Source organism: Dermacentor andersoni, chromosome 8, assembly GCF_023375885.2.
Source record: "Dermacentor andersoni chromosome 8, qqDerAnde1_hic_scaffold, whole genome shotgun sequence".
In the NCBI taxonomy this organism is placed as follows: domain Eukaryota; kingdom Metazoa; phylum Arthropoda; class Arachnida; order Ixodida; family Ixodidae; genus Dermacentor; species Dermacentor andersoni.
This window is the reverse complement of record NC_092821.1, coordinates 92,580,405-92,591,843: the sequence shown is the minus strand read 5'-3', so window position 1 is coordinate 92,591,843 and position 11,439 is coordinate 92,580,405. Positions and strand designations below refer to the sequence as shown.

The 11,439-nt window shown below is 42.5% G+C and overlaps 1 long non-coding RNA gene across 1 annotated transcript; it reads right to left on the bottom strand.

Annotated features, from left to right (window-relative positions):
- Positions 1 to 2,068: 2,068 nt before the first annotated feature.
- On the bottom strand, positions 2,069 to 11,196 carry LOC126529352 (uncharacterized). The gene is made up of 4 exons (XR_007599211.3): positions 11,107 to 11,196; positions 7,674 to 8,851; positions 6,539 to 6,619; positions 2,069 to 4,210 (listed from the first exon to the last, which is right to left on the bottom strand). It is a non-coding gene; the product is annotated as an uncharacterized lncRNA (long non-coding RNA).
- Between the last annotated feature and the right edge of the window lie 243 nt (positions 11,197 to 11,439).

Below are 11,439 nucleotides of genomic sequence, written 5' to 3'. Positions count from 1 at the left end.
ATTTGGAGACTGCTTATGCCGATAGCCGCGTCAAATGCATTGGCACGCATGTTTAAATGACTAATGTGTCCACTTGTTACGCGTGCACTGCTCGTATCCTGTGGCAGTGTTCGTTCTAAAAGCTTCGAAGACCATCTACACTCATGCGTGTGTTCAATTTATATATGCACAGGATGGACTTGCCGGCTAATTGGTTGAGCATTTTAGAAGAAACAGCGCAACACAAGGACGACGCAAAAACATGCCACACCACGAAGCGCTGGTGTGGTTGATGCTTTTTTTCGTCCTTGTGTTTGCGCTGTTTCTTCTTCCACGATACACGCACACCACAGGTACGCGAAAGTTTAGGAGCATAAGTGGTTAACTCTGTTTTCCCCGTTTTCTCTCAGTGTCAATGGCACAGTGCGTTGCCCGGAATTGTGCACGCTTACCCCCATATGCAGAAATGCATCATAACTTGAAGCCCATGCTTGACTTGATCTAAACGACGCAAGTCGTGAACGCACCAAAAGAAAGGCAGTGAGCGTCTTGGGGGACGTTCGCACCAGGCGTCGTTTATATCAAGTCAAGCATGAGCTTTGTATTAAGATACATTTCTGAATACGGGGGCTAGACATCTGCTTCTTCCAGAAAATGTCGAAAAAACGCCCGCCAAAACCAGGCACATTCGTAAACTTAACTAGGCAATACGAAGCTCCATAGAAAAAAAGAAGAGTGGTATTAAAAGCTTTCAGTATTTTTCTTTACTCCAAAATAGTTGCGCTCTCGTGGCTTCACTGTACAGAGATAGTGCAGCGTTAGCTAGAAAGCATGAATTTCCTAACTCCATGCCAAAATAAGCTTGTAAAATAATTTAGGTGCTAGAATCCAGGGTTTGTAGCGATCCTTGAAAATCTTTTATTTCTAAAATGCCATTTTCAAGGCATTGAAAACCCTTGAATTTTTAGAAGTACTGGAAAGTCCTTAAACTTGTACACTTGGCTAGACTTAGCAGACATTGCCAAGCGCTTTTTTTCCCTTCTGTGACACTCTTTCGCATGTCACAGAAAATTGTCTCTGGAGGTAATAGAAGGAAAGCGACATCCTTAAAGTTGAAATTACAAAGGAGCTGCAGATACCAGTTTTATGCACATGGAACCGGCGACAAATGTGCTTGGAGGAGCAGAAGCAGGAAGCTCAACAGCTGAGGCATTCGAAGAGAAGCCGTGAAGAGTAAATTGAGAGCGACAGACACAATAAAAAGAAATTAGAAATGACTATTGATTATTTGATGGTGAAAAAAGCTGAGGCAACAGATGACATCACATACACTGTCAAACCAAACAGTATTCAAAAACTGCAAATGTTGCAGGTCCAAGTAGTTAATTGTGCTATTGCAGAAAAACTTTGAGCGCTTTCTTGAAATGCTTCCTTGTGTGCGTTTAGTGGTGGGCGGTGAAAGGCAAATTAGCAGTCTTTCAAATGCTTGAAATCACTGAAATACGATTTGTTTTGTTTTCTTTTGTTTGCATTAAAGTTAACGGTGTTCTTGAACAAGTTATTGCCTGTCCAAACTACTACACACATTGCACGAGGTCCTTGAAGTTACTGTGTCGGGGCCTCGAAAGTCCTTGAAAACCATTGAATTTTTTTCTTCAATATTGCTACGAACCCAGTAGAACAACTGTCATGGAGTAAAAACCTTGGCTGAACAGGGGCTTATACGCAGAGCACAGGAAGACTAGAAATGCAGTAGTAGGCATGGAGGGCCCTGAAAAAAATGTGCCACGTCCGCTCGTCTGCCTTATGTTTCTGCACTGACTGTCGCATTTTTAATAGAAGTGCACTTTCTGTTCTACTCCAATAAACGCAACATTACGAACTCCAGTGTGGGGCAGTCCTTCAGCCAGTGCAGAACTTTTTCTGTGCATCCGAGTCAGCTCTGTCATTTTTCCAGCATTGTAGTAGAAGATTTGTTAAACTGGTTTAGCAGAATATGAGCAGTATACTCTTAAATTAGCTGTTTATTTGTATGCACAAGTGCAGGTCCTCAGTTTGGTTGCATGACAAATTGCCATACCTCAATAGATACAAGAAACAATTTTATTACAGTTTAATAAAATCCAAACAGTAATAATCACAACAATATAATGACATACATTTCTTTTGGTACGTATACAGCCCATGTCTTGGCAGTGTATAAATTCAACTATACACCGCAAGTACTGTGTCCTGACCACTATTATTCACATGTGTAAAACCATCACAGCAATTCAACAAATATCGTAGTAATTAGTGACATACACTTTGTAACTGCTTTACATGAGCATAATGTATACAAATGGTCCCTGTGTACCTACACATGACTAGTGCCACACGAGTACTATTACTCACAGGTGTAAAACCAACAAAGCAGTTCTTTAAAAAATATCACAGCGCTTAGTGTCGTACATGCTGTAACTCCCTTGTAGAAACTTAATACAAACACGTGAGGACACAGAAAGCTAGCAGTGGGCATACATGGGAATACCACCGCCTCAATACTAATTCACAAGTGTAAAACCAACCAAGCAGTTCTTTAAAGAATATCACAATGCTTAGTGACATACATTTTCTAACTAGCTTATATAAGCTTTATACAAACATGAGAACATACACAAAGCTAGCGGTGCACCCGCATAGAAGTGCGGCCATCTGAACACGATTATTTGCAAGTGTAAGCTCAACAGAACAGTTCGTTATAGTGCCGCACATTTTGTAACTGCCTTATACAAGCTTAGTGCAAGCACAAGAATGCAGAAAAATATAAATTAAAAACTTGCTCTATGCATACACAAACAGATCAACACAAATGGTAAACACCGCTTTGAAGACAAATGTGACTGTGGCAAAGCGCAGTGCTGTGCCGGTTGAAATTGCCACCCACAAAAGTATTGAGCAATGCTTAAACCACAGGCAATAAAGTGCTGAAAGACTGCGTCTCTAACGTAACTATTTTATTTCAAATTTCTTGAATATAGGGCTCGCTTGCAGATAAGGCATCTGATCCAACTGACCTGATTTTACACCTGCTACATGCATACAATGCACTCAGATATAACTGGTAATAATAATTATAAAAGGCATTTAAAAACTTGATAGTATGATGAAGATGCATGACTAGAAAAGTTCTGTCCCCCTCGTACTTGTTAAAAAGGTGTAAGTACGACACATGTTCTTTTTTTCCTCAATTTTTGCATTAATAGACAGCCGGGAACCTCGAACCGACACAAAAAAAAAGATACTGCTATGTTAATAGTGTTATGAATAATTTTTTGTGAAAGCTTTTTTACAGACAACTTGCAGTCTCGTTTCTGGAGGTTGAGCTGTATCTTGCAAAATAACTTGAAAAGTGGTCACATGGGAGCATGACACTATATCATAATGTTAGTTTCAGTTGACTCTCTTGCCCTACAAGTCGCTGCTCACTGTGGCCAGTGATGCAACAGCAGTGTCTGTGTGATTTTCATCACACTTCTGTCCTATGCCATTCTTACCAGAGTTGGCGGCACATAGATACCCAAATTTCGATAGTGTTGCTTTCTCAGGTGGTTGCTTTTGATTTGCTCAATATCAGTTGGCACTTCAGCTGCATCAAACTTCTTTTTTACCTCTTCAACAACAACATCAACAACAATCTTATGACACCCGTGTTGTCCTAGTTGCCTACAAAGACCAGTTAATCTAACAACAACACTGACAGTCTCTACTATCTTCTAATGGAGAAGATGTGTGTCCCACCATGTGTTCAACATTGTTGTGGCTATGTGGGCTGGCTGGGGAGGCAACAACTGTAATATGTTTTCATATGTTAAAGTGATGCTTGTACTGTGTTATAACACTTAACTTAGTCTTGCACTTGCTGCACAATAACACTGGCTCACAGTCGTGGTGAAAAGCTTTTGTATGTTGAGCAAATGAGTTGTATCCACTACAAAAAAAGTCAGTGATAGCACACATGTTGCTCTACCAGGCCTGGTGTGGTTCCTTCTGACACTGCTGCTGACGCGCTGCTGCTTGCCTCGTACACTGTTGCAGCTGCAGTAGACGTGGCAGTCTCTGTATCTATTGCTGCCGTGTCATCTGTCATGGTAACTTCCAAGTGGTACCGGGCTCACTTCTGCAACAGAGATGTTGTTTGCCCCTTGAGGGCTCTCATGATCAGGGCCAATAATTTCGTAGGCATTGTCTCCTGCATCGAATAACCAATAAGAACAGCATGAATTAATAAACATAGCTCTAAAAAGTACGGACATCAAGACTTAACCACAAACTTTGCACATAAGTGACCGGGCTTAATGAATAATACTTGCAGGAGGAGTTACACAATTGGTTGTGTATATTACAGTAAAGCCTCATCAGAAGATATTCAAGAGGCACGGGAAACATGTCTCTCGAAACCAAAAATTTTGAGACACTGAGGAGCCAGACTAGATCACTTTATTATGCATCATCACTAAAGTATGTTTTGATATATCTGAAGGAATAAATGCTCAGGGTGGCTTAAAGGGCCCCTAAACCACTTCTCGACATTTTTTGAACATTTCAAGTAAACACGCGTATCGAAATCAGAATGCCGTCACGATCGACGAAGCCAAATGCCAGAGTGCGTAGCACTGCCGGAGCACCACAATATGAAGAAAATGACCCCGTGCGCCTCTCTGGACCTATCCTGCACCCCCCAGTTTGTCCTGACGTCACCAGGCTGTCTCTGATGATGTCACCAGTTTCCGGTGCTGTCGATTGGTCGAACGAAAGTGTACGACTGCCGGCAAGGCCTGCAAGCAAATACACACACTCCTTCTTCCTCGTCGCGTTGCGCGCGATGCCATTGTGGGCAGCCAATGGGGGCAAAGAAGAGAAACGCCAACAGAAGGGTCTCCCTATGAGGCTCTTCAACGCGAGTCACCATACAGTTCCGTTGTATTAGCGCCACCCCTCGCAGGACGACGGGCCAGCGAGGCAGCAACAGAGCTCGTTGGTGTTGGCCTGTCCCGTAACATTTGGAGGTGTACTAGGCAAGGAAAAGACGATACTGTCCATATGGCGTGTACCAGATGAAAGAGTAAAATGAGTGGGGACTACTTTTCGATAATCAAACACACGTAGCTCCACTATTACTGCACCGTTTCGAAAAATTCTTGTGGCTACCTGTTCATTGCCTTATTGTGTAGAACTGCAACACCGCAACTAAATTTCAACCTCGGTGGTTTAGGGGCCCTTTAAAGAAGACATTCACAGCTTTTTAGTGACTGTAGATTGTGTTAGCTTCCTTCCCAACTTCTGGAATTTAAACACTTCACTTTGCAAGCCTTGTTGCTCGCAGTACCTTTGAGGTGCTCTTAGACGCTCGTCAGCTTCAACTGCCGACACTTTCTGCCCTGCACTGTCCTCGTTGCCCTCCTTTTCTGGTTCATGCTAAAAGAGACATGCGCGATTGACTTGTGTAAGGATTGCGTGATCTTTACGCCCTTTGGAGCACACAAGGTGCACAAAGTGAATGTGTGTGGGTTGTGTCCCTTCGAAGTAGTGAATACTTAAAAAGTCATCCTTAGTAACAAAGGTGTCTCTTGTATACAGTATTGTTAACGTGGCAAACATTGGAAAACCAACCAAACCATTTTCAGATGTCTCTTACAACCAAGTGCATCTTGTAATGAGATTCTACTGTACTGAATATTTTTCAGCTATGGATCATCTGCATGTACATATAGTCACAAAGACATGTTGTGTGGAATGGCGAATCGGGAAACAGTTCGTACTCTTACTTTGTGTCCCTAACATAAGCAGCTGATAACAATATGATAAAGAAGCAGGCAATGAGGCTAGAATGGAACATAATCCTTCAGCTCTAAACAGTTTTTTGGGCCCACATCATTCCCTCATATGACATAAGGAAACAACTTGATTGCAGTAATGGCTGCATGTGATCTGAGTTGATTGAAACAAACTATACGTAAGGTTGTCCTGTATGTAATTTTATCAGAGTGCTTTTTAGATGTCCTGCTGGTGATCCTGGCTGCGCGATGCTTCTCATGCTTTTTGGCACAATTCCTTTTTTTCCACTCCACTTTTTTTTCAGATTTTCTCCCCTTTCCCTTCCCCCTTGTGTAATATAGCACACTTGAAGTATCAAATCTGTTGAACTAACGTGTGTATCAAACCTGTTAACATGTGTGCTTCTCTGTGGTCTGTGTTGTATTTTTGCGCTGCACAATTCAATTCAAGATGAAAGATGGAACGTCCCTGCCTTTAGTTTAATTGTGTGTGTGTGTGTGTGTGTGTGTGTGTGTATATGTCTCTCTCATGTTTTGAAATATATGTACATTCAGGAGTGCCTGCATGCCCTTCTCTCCTGCTCCTGTGATGAAAAGGAGAGCCTGTTTATGTACCATAGTAAAAAATTCAAAGGTTTTCGCTGTGCCCATTACATCCCTTATCATATGGATCTGTCACAATACAGAGTAGCAGTGGTCCATAATACTAGCCCATCCCAACATAATTATAAATTAACACATACCGACATGCTGCGAAACAGCTGTTGCAAAGCCGCTGGTGAAGGCAATTTCCGCAGCACTGCAGTGGTACAGCCGAGTTCCACCTGTATAGTGACAAATCCATATGCGTGTTAGCAACTCAGTAGTTGCTGATGGTTTCATAAGCTTTACACTACACAATAAAGTAATCTAGACAACTTTGTTGGAACAAATGCACATAATTAGGACACCACTTAAACACTAACACGATTAATTGCCCCCAATCTCTCACTCACTAAGGGATAATATTACTGAAACATCGGTAGAGAGCTCAGATAACACAGCCCATAAAGGACAAGCGTTCTTTGAGGAAAACAGCTATAACAGCGGTTAGTTTTCTTGCTCATTTTATGTGGTAGCTTTGATTTAAATGTCATGCAGTACTATAAAATACGAAGTGCCGCATTTCTAGCAGCAGAAGGCGTCGTCAGGCTCATGGTACAACAGATTTTTGCACTGTTTGTCAGTGAGCCGACACATACAAAGAAAACCGAATTCACACATACATATACAGTGTCAAGTTCACTTCTCCTTCTGAAAACGCAGCCACCAGTTCCAATGGTGCTGAAAGGAAAGGTTATATAAAGTGCGAGACTGCATGGAACTGCCACTTATGACTGTAAATGTATGGTCTGCTGATTGCAGAGGTAGTCACATGCTATTTCTAGTCTCTTTTAGAAGCATTACTAAAGAACAAATTAAAATCTATTCATAAGTCACGAATTTCATGCATCCACAGTTTGGCTAAATAACCTGTGAGAAAAAGACATGTTTACCTGGAATAGCAACCTTTTTTCCTGCTGCAAAACTTTCCTTCGAATTAATGAAATAACTTTACAGCGTCATAATGCGTTTCTCGCAACTACTTGCCGGCAGTGGCGAGTTAGTGTTTATATCCGACTCATTGGGCGACAATACTGCCAAACACAAATGCTTCACGAACACGAGAACACGTCCCTCGCAGAGAATAGCAACCATATATGCCTCTGTGAGACATGATCGCACCTTTGTGGTCAAAATGTACATTAGAACGACATCACCATCTCATTAAAAAAAAAAGCCTCCGTACAAGGCAGCTGCCAACTGCATAATGTGAAATTGCAACTGATGTCCACTTACTGGTGGCCTGTGTTTGAGTCACTTTTGGCAGTTGACTGGGTGCTGAGAAATGCACGTCCTGGGTTGTCCCTGCAAAACATACAGGGTTATGTCAGATGTTGAAAATATATATATGCCGGCATTTCATCAGTCGCAAAACAAACGAGTAAACTAATAAACAACTGTAATGTAAACAGAGTACACATCATAAGATAGGCTGTCAACTGTTAATGCATTACGCAAAAAACCTAATGCATAGGGAAGACTATATGTATACACACGAAGCTGACACACAATTTAATTCGCTCTAGGTTTTTCCGTGCAGTATATTCAAATTATTATGTCTCGTGGTTAGAGCAAAATTAGTGTAAATTACGAACTAAATTATCTACCCTGGAAACTTTTCTTCAATATGCACCTGTGCGCGCTTCGAACGAGTAGCGTTGTAAAATTTACGTACATGGCATTTAACATAGTTGCTGAACACGGATTTCCTTTGCCCTGTATCGTGTACAGTGAGCTACATATATCTGCCCCCCCCCCCCTTTTTTGTACTAGCCATACTGCGTGCCACTGCACCTATACGCACGTCAATAAACCTCACGATACAGAAATAAAAAAAGTGCCAATCACCCATGCCTGCATGTTGTAGTGGGCCTAACCTAACCAAGCATGGGCTGTTGCTTTCTATAGTAAACACAGGCACCGTGCTCATTGCAAGTATGTATCATGTCGCTAAGCAAATATGCAATTTCATTGTACCACTATTTTTTTATCACATGGATATATGTCTTGAGAGGCAAGACAAAAAGCAGTCACTTCTCAGAACTAATCAGCTTTCTTAAAACACATTTTTAACTTTTCAATGACACTTGCTGCTATGTGTTTGTCTCCAGTGAGCATACTTGATTTGACTTTCCATTTAGAGACATTACATAAATATACCATGTTAAGATGACTGCCTGGAGCACGTGAGAATTTTCATCTTCGTGTAACATACTGTATCTTGATTTTGTTGACATTTGGTCAAATGGTACACCCAATATACCCACATACTAGTTTTCTTGTCCAAATAACATGCCAATGTATTTTGATTTTTTGGCATTGGCTCCTCTACACTACGTGAAGTCGCGCTGCACTGGCTCTTTCACATCCTCGTGTCCTTGCAGCTGCCTTCTTGCGTTATATAAAGCGGGTGCCTGAAAAATATCGTATGCAAAAGTCAACACAAGGACATGGTGCAAAACAACATCAAGACAGTCAAGGCACTGGCAATAAAAAAGTCTTAGCTCTTAGTCTTCCTAGTGAAATGCATGCAAAACATCCAAATGACTGAAACAGTCAACTGCTAAACTAACTTCAATTTTTAGATTTAGGCAAAAAAAAAAAACCACAGTTCATCCTTGTTTTTCATGAATGTTAGAATACTCCTGCTAATGAATAGAATATTGGTCATTTTCAGACGTCATAGGTCTGTCATGAGTCTGGTGTATCGCAAACACCACTTGTGACACATCCTAAGCACGTGCCCAGTGTGCCCCCCCACCCCCCCACACCATGCCTGGTTGTGCCACTGCTGAAGCCATAATTTGAGGATTATAGCTGCAAACATGATGCTCAGTAGGGATGAAAATATTGTCCTTCAGCTCAATGGATATATGGATGTGCCTATAAAAAAGGGCAACAAGGCTTGTTATGGCAAGCTTACCCACATTTCAATACTAACAAGTTCACTGCGGCCTGCATCTAAGCTTTTTTAAAAGGCATGAACTTATTTTCATGCATGAGGTGCGCAGTGGAGTTCATTTTTGACAGACCCGACTACTGCTGCAGTTTGAAATCTAGCATTTTAGATTCTTGTAGGCATGTAAAAGTTGCAGTTAAACTTCAGTTATTAGTTTATTACACCAACCTATTGTTCTGTGTACGACAGAATGGTAACACGGAATTAAAGCAACATTTTATTTTGATATTTTATTTCTCTACTAAAAATATTCAAGCGATAAACACATCATAATCTGCCATGCTATAGCAAAATGCACACATTACGCTTGTAACACCCAGAGGAAGGCTGATTTAGCTGTTCATATGACATAACTCTGACACGCCAACTCATATTAGCAAATGCACAGGCATGTCCAAAACAATAAGCGTATGCAAAGCGCCCCTGCAATTGTAATTCCACACAGCAGCCGTTATATTCGATGCCGATGCGTAACTAGCTGCTCGACAATTCACCGAGTTCGTAGACATAAGCATCCTTTCAGTTTCGCACCGTGCACGAAAACCGCAACAGGAGACAAAACCAGACCTATAATCACACCATTTCAACATGAGCAAAAACAGTTCAGTCTTAGGGATAAACACTGTGAGAGCGATTTAGTGCGCGACGGCGACGAGTGACAAAACGGGCCGTCGCTTGAACAGATGGCTCGGTTCTGGAAATCTAGAAATCGTCACTCGTCGCCCAGAAGTGCTATGAGTGACTAGCCAATAGCGCGAAGCCGGAACTGGATGTACATACATCGCTCAAATACTACCGATTCTCGCGCGGAACGAGCAAATGATTCAATTTTTATACGTGCAAGGATAAGAACGTACTGCAAGACCTCCGGAAATATTTTATGCTACTTTTTATAGTAAAATACATCAACGTAAATTACTAAAGCACGCGTCACGCGTGACTGCAGCCCTCATGCCGGCAACACCGGGGAGGCGTCGCTCAAAATCGTCGCTCGCACGGAGTACGACTTGTAGGCGACGAGCGAACGCGACAGCCATCTCCGTCGCGTCGCTTGCAGCTGCCGCGCGCAAGATCGCTTATATGGGGTTTATACATTTTTCAGCATAAAACATGGATTCCTCATGCGTTTTCAGTAAGTTCAAGATAACGCGCCCAACTGACCTCTTGCAGCATGCAGGTGAATGCCTGCGGCAAAGTTTCTAACTAGCACTGGTGCTGCACGTAACTTCAGTGGTCGCAGATTCCCCCTGCGCGAGACACCGTCAAGAGCGCGGTTTATTTATAAAAAGAAAGCATGCTGCCAGCAAAATGACGGCTTCTGTTATGTGATTCCTTAGTTCAACAGCGTTCCGTACATAGTAGACTGCCAAACTGAATAAATTCAAACACACAAAACGCATGCTAATCACGCTCCGCATAGGCTCGGAATCACGGGCTGGTGAACTAACCATTTTAAGCGTCCTCTCGCCTGGCGTCTTATTGAACATACCATAGTTCTGGCAGCGTTTGCGATTTTTAAAGCTCTTACGGACAACGGCAAAGTGATAAAATCACATGCAGTTATCGCGACGACTGGCTTTTTCGATTGACATCAAGAGACAGCGCGTACGCCTAGTCCTTTGTCAATCGCGTCGGCTAAGCGCAGCGACAACTTCCTGGCGATAGCATGACATATACGGAGAATGTGCACCTAAGTTAGAATTCACTTACCGTGGAGGATTTGTTGTTATATCCAAGGCATGACGAACGACTGTCGTGTTTTCGTGGCGACGCGAGATGGCTGCCACACGATCTCCCTCGGCTGGCTTTTGCTCGCTGGATGGATCTACTTTCTCCGGTGCTGTGTTGTTCCGCGAACTTGAGCGCGCGCGCGCGCGGTGGAGCCACTCCGAGTGAAAAAGTAGAGCGCTCGCTACGCGTTCCTTTGAACTGCGGCGGCCTGTTCTCTTAGAAGCAAAACGATGTGTTCTTTGCTCAGCGTGCATGAATGATACATTGCCATGTTCGGGGCCAGCCACCTACAGTTGAAGCAGAAGATTACGC